The 11,726-nt window shown below is 37.1% G+C and overlaps 1 protein-coding gene across 2 annotated transcripts in view; it reads right to left on the reverse strand.

Annotated features, from left to right (window-relative positions):
* The window catches only part of LOC121879818 (probable glutamate receptor), a 44,030-nt gene extending 40,714 nt beyond the window's left edge, over positions 1-3,316 (reverse strand). For both annotated transcript variants that reach the window (XM_042386612.1, XM_042386611.1), the window contains exon 1: positions 3,167-3,316. The gene's annotated coding sequence lies outside the window, so the exon portion shown is untranslated. The remainder of the gene's footprint in view (positions 1-3,166) is intronic.
* Positions 3,317-11,726: the final 8,410 nt, after the last annotated feature.

Consider the following 11,726-nt stretch of genomic DNA (forward strand, 5'->3'; position numbering starts at 1 on the left):
CATTTAATAAAAAATATAGTGAAGATAGTATATTAGTTTCGCTAACGATTAAAAATTAATAGAAAATATTCATTAGTAAATTATTTACCGATCAAATTCTCTCCCCAGTTTCAAAGTAGCGTGCTAATTAAACGAAATGAATCACAGAAAAGAGTAAAGACAAATAAACAAGTAGTTTATGACTCTAAAATGCCCCATGCATTACATGTATCTTACACTGGTGGAAGTCTACCACAAGCATTTATTTGTGGCCTTGAACCTAAGACAATCATTGTATGTTGTTTATTATGCCACGTGCGAAATAACCATAATACATAATACATGATACAAAATCTAACCTAACCTACATTAGGTATAATTTTGTTATTTTGTGAAGATAAACATTTTTTCTGAGAAAATCATCATCAGATCAGCAGAGATGAAAAATTGATTCTTAATTGACACTACAGCCAACCTTACCTCCATTTACTATGGTTATATAGATTACCTTGGTTTAGGTTACGTTAGGTTATTGTTAGTAGAATTAAGTTTTTTGTACATAAAGTCTAACTACGCGATTAATGCCATATTAAAGTTATTTTAATTAATAAACGAAAATAAATTCTCTGTACATTTACTGTCTCCGTCGATAATCATTAAAATGCATAGCAATTATATTTGTTTAATGACATATGATTGTGTTGCTAGCTACAGTGTAAGCTGGTCCTTGCTGATCCTCTTTCATTGTGGTTAAGTGCTATCATTTTTGGTTGTTACTTGGATGGGTGGCTTTCACGAACCACTCCTCTCGCCTCACCAGTAGTAGAGGACTCATCCTAGTGGTTCGATTATTATGGTGTAAAAAGAGCTCAAACAGTTTCGTGTTTTATAGTTTTACTCGGAAAGGAGGATATGAAAAAAAATCCTCATGAAATACTCATGGATGCAACTCATAGTTGTATAACAGTATTTACTGTGTTTAATATGTATGTCCAAAATTTTCTTTGAATACTTTAGAAAACTTTTACAGCAGAATGAAAATGTATGACCCCTTATTTTCACTGTAGGCAACAGTCCGTCGTTTATAAAATCCCTATTGAGGGACTATGGAAGCTGAGTTCTGTATCTCCTCCCTTGTGTGGGAATAGCTCTCAATACATTCCTCTGGTGGCTTTACATCTCCTTCGCTTCCACCAACATCAGGGACACACACATTGTTCATTCTGGCCAGAAGATTCTCAGTGACCAAATTTGCATTGCAATTCATAAAAAAATAATTTAAATGTTCGATCTCAGAGCGGAGGTTGTGGAGCTGGACATGAAGCTTCAGGTAATTTATGTAAGCATACTGGCTGTGACACGCTTCTCTTTCCAGGAAGTTCAGGAAATGCTGGGGAGGATATTTCTGTAGCTCCTCGTAATGAGATTTCTGAATGTCACTCTTGTCCTCTGGAGGGGTAGGGTGAAATAAAACAGCATTAGAAATGGCTGAGTGGCCTTCAGCCTGACTTGAACGAGGTCTGTTTCCGCGTGGTTTGACGTTGACGTTGCCCTCTCTTAGCCATCGATTAATCCACCTGAAGACGGTGGTGACGCTTACACCAGTCTCTCGAGCGATGGCATGGAGGGACTTGCCCTCCTTCCACATTTTCACAAATCCATTTCGTTCAGCTAGGGCTGTGGGCTTTGTCGTCCGTCGACGCTCCATACTAGTCCTGTGTGAGAGCTGTGTTACAGTTAATCTAGTAAAGAGCTGCCAGTCCATTTTCTGTACCACAGGTGGAATAAAATTAGTAAATTTGCAAAAACAATGTTTCTATATTTTTCATAAAAAATATTTATTAATTTGCGAGTGTTGTTATACTGCATTTATAATTGATATGTAAATGAGTTTTATTTTTATAAATTGTTCATGGAGAGACACACGCTCCATAAAATCGGACCCACTGTTTTTTGCTAAAGAAATTATAAAGCTTTTGACAAAGCTAATGAAAAGGCAAAATCCAGCTATTGTAGACCTATGAAAGAAAAATTGCAGGCGGTACAGTAAATACCGACAATGAAAATGAGTAGAGTTGCTCTTACTGAGGTATTGTGTGCCCATTTTTTGGTTCAATACTTGTCCAGGTGATATCTCAAATAGATTTTGATTTAGTAAGTTGAAAAAAGGAAAGGTTAGTGAGCAACTTATATATATATATATATATATATATATATATATATATATATATATATATATATATATATATATATATATATATATATATATATATATAGCAGTACTACCCCTGATATTACACGAAAGCGCTAATACAGCATATATCACGCGCACCTACAGTGATTTATATATATATATATATATATATATATATATATATATATATATATATATATATATATATATATATATATATATATATATATATACACTTATTCCTACAGATGTCTGTAATGTTAAACAGTATTTACTAGAACCTACATTTCCACAATCATCACATGAATCAGGCTTTACTAATATGTGGCTACGAGTATATGAGGCTAAACTTACATGAGGCTAAACATACATGAGGCTAAGTGTAGATGAGGCTACACACACATCAGACTATATGAGGCTAAACTTACATGAAGTGACACATACATCAGACTACAGGTAAATGAGGCTACACTTACATGAGGATACCCGTATATGAGGTTACACTTACTCGAGGCGACACTTTTATAAGAATAAACTTTCAATTAATAAATTAAAGACATTAAATGTTGTTTATGAAACTTTATCATTGACTCATAATACGCGTGAGAGATTAATACAATAGTGATTAGATTAAAATAATTAATTTCGGCCTGTTATAATCTTTTCGAAGGTGTACTGTATATTTGGCTTCGCCTCGTTGAAGATAAAAAAAATCATTCTTTAGGTCTTATAGCAAGATACTGATTTTCAGCTAAGTGGACACAGTATTAACGTCTGTTTACACACATGCACATAATCTAAAAACTATATTGCGATGATTTTTAACCCCTATAATTACTCTTTATCAACATATCATAGAAAACTCGTAAAAAAATATAAGCCCACTGGGGCTACGTCTCAGGTCCTTGTATTTATCAGTGGTATACAATGATGTGTGGTAACATGAGCTAAGTCACTTGTACTGTATTCACTGAAGACACTAGATGATCTTACCTGTAGAAGATACAGTAACGTGGGCTGGATTGAAGGTTCCCTCTGGAGTGTGTTCACCCAGTGAGGTACTAAAGGGAAGTGACGCTGCGTAGAACCGGACAAGGGTTTTGTTAGTCAGTGACTATGAAAGTTGCCAAGTTTGCCTCTAGAAACTGCCAAACGTTTTTCAAAAAGGCCAAATGTAAGGTCAACCACCCTGTGTTGCCACACATTAATTAAGTAATTATATTAAATTTCATAATAATATATAGTGAACAACTGCCTGTGTGCGGTGATTTAAAACCAACAAACTATAATCTTCGAGCTTTATCAATGAAAAAACGTAGATGTAAACTAAGACGCAGTACCAATAAGGATTCCATTGCTAAACAATTTTTCTTTTTTTTTAAAGTCACACAAGTAAACAGATACTGATAATAGGTAGTATATTTAAAAATAATAATACATTAATATTATTAATACGTACTCACCATTTTGCTGTACAGTTAGAAATTAAAAAAATAGAAGGCCACCTTTATCAATTCATAAAAATCTTCACATTCGTCAAATCCTTCCTTCGATGTTCATGGGTCTTCAATAAGCTCTTGAGCGTTAAGTTGTTAAATAAACTTAGCATCTTCTATGGCTTCCAAGGAAAGAATGTTTCTTACTTTTTGTCTTTATTTATGTTATATGAGAAATATTCTCTCAACAAAAGCATTACTTAATGATAATGCATGAGCTTTCAAAAGCATTTGTGCAAGTTCAGAAAAACTTTTGACTCCTGCAGCATTCTCATACTTATGCACAATAACCTAAAAGTTAACTGGAGTTTGTGTTATTTCGTTGTCATCAAATTCTTGTTTCCAGTCCACCACAAGGAGTTTGTCATACTGAAACTGAAGTTGCCAGTTGCAAATGTGTGATCCTACGAGCACTCGTAGGATCATCAGTGAGGTGAGTAAATAGTGCTGCAATACTTGGAAAAGACGCGCATCTCATTCAGGCACTCTTTCGGCTGAAAATTAAAAAAAATTCAATTATGTTAGTGTCCTTGCCTAGCCTTTTCCTCAACAGATTATTACCTTAAGAAGAAAATCGTGGCATTTCTGTTTCATAAATGATTTTTCTTTTCCAGATAATTTTGATTAGGATTTTTCAAGTTAAAATTTTTCTCCAAATCGTACTCTGTTCATGTGAAGTGTAACCACCTCAGAATCACCTTTATACACTCTCTTAACAAGGGAGCTATATAACTGCATCAGCTCAGCAAACTCTTTGGAAGGCACTGCACTAGTAGCTTGAAATGATGCATAAACAGATTCACAATTTTGAATGAGTGGTAAAGAAATGTTAAATACAAGCATTGTGTCAGAATAAAAAAAAAATACATTTCCCTTTACTAGCCACCTTGTATGGCTAGTTGTGATGAACTAGCCACCTTGTATGACTAGTTGTGATGAACTAGCCACCTTGTATGACTAGTTGTGATGAACTAGCCACCTTGTATGGCTAGTTGTGATGAAATAGCCACCTTGTATGACTAGTTGTGATGAACTAGCCACCTTGTATGGTTAATTGTGATGAACTAGCCACCTTGTATGACTAGTGTGATGAACTAGCCACCTTGTATGACTAGTTGTGATGAACTAGCCACATTGTATGACTAGTTGTGATGAACTAGCCACCTTGTATGACTAGTTGTGATGAACTAGCCACCTTGTATGACTAGTTGTGATGAACTAGCCACCTTGTATGACTAGTTGTGATGAACTAGCCACCTTGTATGACTAGTTGTGATGAACTAGCCACCTTGTATGACTAGTTGTGGTGAACTAGAATCCTTGTATGACTAGTTGTGATGAACTAGCCACCTTGTATGACTAGTTGTGATGAACTAGCCACTATGACTAGTTGTGATGAACTAGCCACCTTTGTATGACTAGTGTGATGAACTAGCCACCTTGTATGACTAGTTGTGATGAACTAGCCACCTTGCAGGCTAGTTGTGATGAACTAGCCACCTTGTATGACTAGTTGTGATGAACTAGCCACCTTGTATGGTTAATTGATGAACTAGCCACCTTGTATGACTAGTGTGATGAACTAGCCACCTTGTATGACTAGTTGTGATGAACTAGCCACCTTGTATGACTAGTTGTGATGAACTAGCCACCTTGTATGGCTAGTTGTGATGAACTAGCCACCTTGTATGACTAGTTGTGATGAACTAGCCACCTTGTATGACTAGTTGTGATGAACTAGCCACCTTGTATGGCTAGTTGTGATGAACTAGCCACCTAGCCACCTTGTATGACTAGTTGTGATGAACTAGCCACCTTGCATGGCTAGTTGTGATGAACTAGCCACTAGCCACCTTGTATGACTAGTTGTGATGAACTAGCCACCTTGTATGACTAGTTGTGATGAACTAGCCACCTTGTATGACTAGTTGTGATGAACTAGCCACCTTGTATGACTAGTTGTGGTGAACTAGCCACCTTGTATGACTAGTTGTGATGAACTAGCCACCTTGTATGACTAGTTGTGGTGAACTAGCCACCTTGTATGACTAGTTGTGATGAACTAGCCACCTTGTATGACTAGTTGTGATGAACTAGCCACCTTGTATGGCTAAATGTGATGAATTTTAAACATTGGATGCAGTCATCATTCATTTCTCTGAATATATCCTAAAACTGTTCTCTCCTTAGAGAGCTAAGCTTGAACCAGCGTGCAATCTCAGAAATTAAAAAATCCAGAGTTGAAGGAAGTTTCTTGAAAGCACAGAGCAGGTCTATGGCATGTATAATCTTGGGAACTCTCTCTTTTATTCTTGATAACACCGAATTATTTCTTCCACAAACATTGTTAGCACCATTACTAGAAAATCATATACATTTGCAAATGTCCACACCGATCTTTGCAAAAAAATAAAATAAAAATAATAATAATCATAGCATCATATTAAGCAGCACTGTTGTTGTAGTTACTTGGATTAATGTAAAAAAATCAGTTTTGATGCAATAACGTCTCACTATAAAAACGAACACAAACAAAGGTGATTAGAACCACTAATGTCACTCCTGACTTAATAGAGAATACTTGGTGGTTTTCAGCTCACTAATCAATTCTTTCAAAACTGAAAATTTTTCATAATTGCAGATCATTCTGTTCTGCACACCTTCACATGTGCCAAAATATGTACTTTACTATATTCACTGATTATGTATGTATAGTGGTCAACAGACCTGATGACAAGTAACTCCCACAGCATATTTTATTTCAACATTTTTCACATCATGTTGAAATGAAGAAGGTTTACCCAAAAAAAAATCTTAATGTCGGACTTCAATAGAGCTTCAGTAGTTAGTAGCTTTTTTGTGCTTATCAGTTCCTTCTTGCAGAATAAAAGTTTTTTTCATAGTACTAATTATACATTAGCAAAGTTTATAATAGCAAACTCCACCTCTGTTAGTAGTTGTACTACTCCCGTAACAGTATCACTGAGCTATTCCATTTACCCATATAGGCACGAAGAATTTAGTCAATAGTTTGAGATCTTTGGTTAGAAACAAATAACACAATATTACCAGATGAGACATGACTGACTGTGTCATGATGATGTATTAGCCTCTGTCAAACAGACAGTAATACTTATATAAATATCGGCTATATACATTATGTTTATATAATTAAATCACCCAAGGTAAGTGGACTATAAGCAGTGTGTAGTTATAATTGTACATGTGACAATGGTCACGTAGCCAGGTGTTTTTCATTTGACATCCATGCCCCATTACAGTAGATGCATAGGTCATCGCCAAGTAGCTGGCTTCTCGCCAGCTCACATCGGTATCTTCTACACAACAGACGTGTGGTTACTGGGCTCGTCATTAGCTCTTAATACTCACTCCTGTGCTACAAACTCGTACTCTAGTTACGGTGACTTTATAAACATACTGAGCACAATCAATTATCCTAATATAACCAGAAAAGGAATTTGTGTTTGTGTGCGCATAATCTATATATATATAAAACAAAGAAGTATGTCTGTGTGTGTGTTTGTTTGTGTGTATGTGTGTCCGCACGAGAATCTGGGAAACTACTTTACCGATCTGTAGTGATGATGGATGGTGTTATATGTAGTGATGATGATGGATGGTGTTATATGTAGTGATAATGGATGATGTTATTTGTAGTGATGATGGATGGTGTTATATGTAGTGATGATGGATGGTGTTGTATGTAGTGATGATGGATGGTGTTATATGTAGTGATGATGATGGATGGTGTTATATGTAGTGATAATGGATGATGTTATTTGTAGTGATGATGGATGGTGTTATATGTAGTGATGATGGATGGTGTTGTATGTAGTGATGATGGATGGTGTTATATGTAGTGATGATGGATGGTGTTATATGTAGTGATGATGGATAATGATATATGTAGTGATGATGGATGGTGTTATATGTAGTGATGATGGGTGGTGTTATATGTAGTGATGATGGATGGTGTTATATGTAGTGATGATTAGATAATAAAATAATAACAGTTTAATGATAAAAAAATATACTTTGCTGTACCGTTGTAGTGACAAACATGGTGGAACTTACATACACCGTTAATGGAAGAAGAAGTTTTGGGGACTGAACAGTGAGACAATGTGGAGCCTCCCGGAAGGTGGCGTCCTACAGTGGCTTAGCAAATGAGCCGCCCGGAGCGAACAGCGGACAGTTGGTCACAGGAAACAGATCAGGAAAGGGAATCCCGTCTTAATGCTAACATAAAACGAACAGCGGACAGTCGGTCACAGGAAACAGATCAGGAAAGGGAATCCCGTCTTAATGCTAACAGAAAGCGAACAGCGGACAGTCGGTCATAGGAAACAGATCAGGAAAGGGAATCACGTCTTACTGCTGACAGATACCAAACAGCAGAAAGGCCTTCTCTAGAAAATGATCAAGCGCATGAAATTCGTTTGAATGCTAATAGACAGGAAGCTACGGGATCCAGAATTCTAAGAAAGAATACACAGTGGCATCCACTTGCAAGAGCAGCATTTACCTCTGACATTGAGATAGAATATGAAAAGTATCCCTCTGTAGTCATTGGCAGCATGGATAAGAAATGTGAACATTGCGGTGCAAAGAAGTATAAAGGAGAATCTGCTGGACTGTGCTGCTCTCATGGGAAAGTACGACTGCCAAATTTGGAAAAACCACCACAACCATTGAAGACTCTCATGCTGGGAACAACACCAGAGTCAAAACACTTCTTGGAAAATATACAGTAGTACAATTCATGCTTGCAGGGTCAAGTCTATCACAAAGCAGGATCCCTCTTACCACTGGAAGATGAAAAGGCAAAGTTCCTCCAAATGTACTTCATGGGAGATCATGAAAAGCAGACTACTATCAGGTGTGGCAATATTCAAGGTGTCAGACATGACATTGTCCTATCTATCCAAGAAATGCTGCATGAGCACAACACGTATGCACAGTCATTTAAAAATGCCCTGTAAAACATGCCTTCTGACGAGTACAAATTCTGGATCAAAGCAGACACGACCCCTAAGGGAGAACATGAAAGAAGATTCAATGCTCCTGTAGTTGATGAAGTAGCCATCCTGATTGTCGGTCAAGAGTTTGAGAAACGAGACTTCATACTCAAAATGAGAGACGAGTCGCTCACAAGAAGAACATGATGCCACATGTACTGGAAGCTACAATACTGACAGGAAAAGCGAAAGGACATTCCAGTGGTTAAAAACTATACTGTACAAATGCACTGTCAAGCACGACCAGTTCATAAAGGTGGCATAGGCTTACAACGAATACCATAAAACTGCGAGTGAGTATTAGATACCATTAATAGACTTGTACAACATCATTTAGCAAAGTACAAATATAAATTTTTCCATTTTTAGTGAACAACCATTATTCACTTACGTACAGTGACAACATTGTAACCACACCACATACCTCCCTTGAGGACAGGCAAGCTGTACCACCCGGTGACCAGCAGACGTTAACAAGGTTGTTTTGACAACTCAACATCAACAACCAGCTCTCCCGGCAAGCACCCTGTAATATAGAAGGCTCACTCTCCCATGTGAACACGCAAGTAATCAACTTTACATATTCGGCACACTACGAACTGCTAGTTAACCAAATGTTAACTATGTGAAGGCAAGCTCATGGAATTAAAGGAGATATTCTAAAATGGATTAGGGCCTGGTTACAGGACAGGAAACAGCGAGTGAGCATTAACGGCACTAAATCCCATTGGAGCAACGTCACTAATGGAGTTCCCCAAGGCTCAGTACTCGGACCATTAATATTTATTATATACATAAACGACATAGATATCGGCATAGACAGCAACATAAATAAATTTGCTGATGACACTAAAATAGGGAGTGTAATTAAATCTGACGAGGACTCCGCAAAACTACAGGAAGATCTAAACAAAATTTTTTAATGGTCTGAAAAATGGCAGATGAAATTCAATGTGGACAAATGTAAAGTACTCAGTATAGGAGATGTAAACAGGGAAACCAGATACCAGATGAACAAAGATGTTATTGAGAAATCCGACTGAGAGAAAGATTTAGGAGTAATGATAAGCAGGAAACTTAAGCCAAGTAAGCAATGTGTATTTGCTCGAAACATGGCTAATAGAGTACTTGGGTTCATACAAAGGAATGTTAGTTACAAGACTAGCGAAGTCATCTTAAAACTGTATCTTGCGCTTGTAAGACCTCACTTGGATTCCGCAGTCCAATTCTGGTCACGGTATAACAGAATGGATATAGAATCCTTGGAAAATATTTAGAGGAGAATGACAAGATTATTCCCGGGCATTAGGAACCTTGAGTACAGAGACAGGTTAAAGCTTCTTAATTTGCATTCCCTCGACAGACGTAGAGTGAGGGGCGATATGATAGAGGTGTATAAATGGAAGTCAGGGCTGAACAAAGATGACAATACAATGGTCCTCAAACTATCCAACCAGGAACGAAGTCGTAACAATGGCTTTACATTTGACAAATTTAGATTTAGACACGAAATAGGTAAGCAATGGTTTGGATATAGAGTAGTGAATGAATGGATCAAGTTACAAAACATCACCATTAACTCGAATACGCTGGATAGCTTCAAAAATAGGTTGGATGGATATTTGAGCAATAGAGGTTGGGTGTAAATGGGACTGCCCAGTATGGGCCAATAGGCCCTCTGCAGTTTCCTCCATTCTTATGTTCTTATGTTTTTACCTCTTCCACCTGGGGTATGGGAGACAAGGGACAAAGGGGAGGCCACTGACAGTCTCGTCCTGGATCTAAATCTTAGCGGGAGTTTTATTTGCCTTAATGATCCTTGTGCAGTCGATAAATACGAACCTGTATTTTTAGTAATTAAGCATGGCAGAACCTAAGTTTGTTATATATTTGTTTAATGAATACCCATGGCATTGGCTGTATATGCATGTATGATATGGAAATTAGAAGACATGTTTAATTCATAGAATTGTCAAATTACACAAAGATTATGCTACGGGGTGTAATATGATGGCATTTATTTAAGAAGCAAATGACTAATAGACATGACAGTCATCAGTGGTGTATATGTTAGCCAGTAGCCGGCCGTGGCCAGACTCAGATTTAACTTTTTCTTCATCATCCTCAAAGGTTACTGCGTGATGTAAATAAACACGGAGAACATAATTTGTCATATATGCAAAACTTTTCAATATTTCTAATTCATTCAAACAGGCTGAGGGCAGCCTTCATAGGGTAAGGACATGTGTAGTCGGCGCTGCCCGTGGTCTCTTGACCATTGAGACAGCTGCCAGCCCGGTTTGTCGGGCCCTCCCCTTCCCCATCTGGATTTATCAACATCCTCCCACCAAGAGTATAGTGCAAAGATTGAAGATTAACCCACAACTGATATACAAAAGTTACAATTTCAACTCGAAAGGAAGAAACAACTGTTAGAGCGACAATCAGTACTTAGCGGCCAATGTTGACCCGACACCTTGACCTGACGCACCCAGCCCGCACGGTGGCCGGTAATAAAGTCACAGGAAAAAAGTCACAGAAAAAAAGTCACAATTTTGGCTAGGAAAAAAAGTCACAGGAAAAAAAGTCACAATTAATTTATGGTGGCCGGTAATAAAGGCACAAGAAAAAAAGTCACAAAAAAGTCACAATTTTGGTTAAGAAAGAAAGTCAGGTAATCAAAAAAAATATTCAGGTCAGTCACAGTTTATTTAAGTACCATAAACAATTAAAGTAATAAAACTGAAAATATTTTAATTCAGTTATTAACTGGCAATACATTGACAACACTATTTATATATGATAGCATTACATGTTTGTGAAAACAAATCACGTTTTGTTCAATATCTTAAGCACAGTAAGGTAATCAAACAAAAATATTTAAGTCAGTCATTTATTGACAGTACATGACATGTACAGATTGAAAACAGCTTACAGAATATCATGGCATTACATGTATATTCAGTGTTTTTAATGCTGATGATTAAGACGAATATTACAGCCGACGCCACGAAGAAA

This window comes from Homarus americanus, unplaced genomic scaffold (assembly GCF_018991925.1).
Source record: "Homarus americanus isolate GMGI-L3 unplaced genomic scaffold, GMGI_Hamer_2.0 scaffold13662, whole genome shotgun sequence".
In the NCBI taxonomy this organism is placed as follows: domain Eukaryota; kingdom Metazoa; phylum Arthropoda; class Malacostraca; order Decapoda; family Nephropidae; genus Homarus; species Homarus americanus.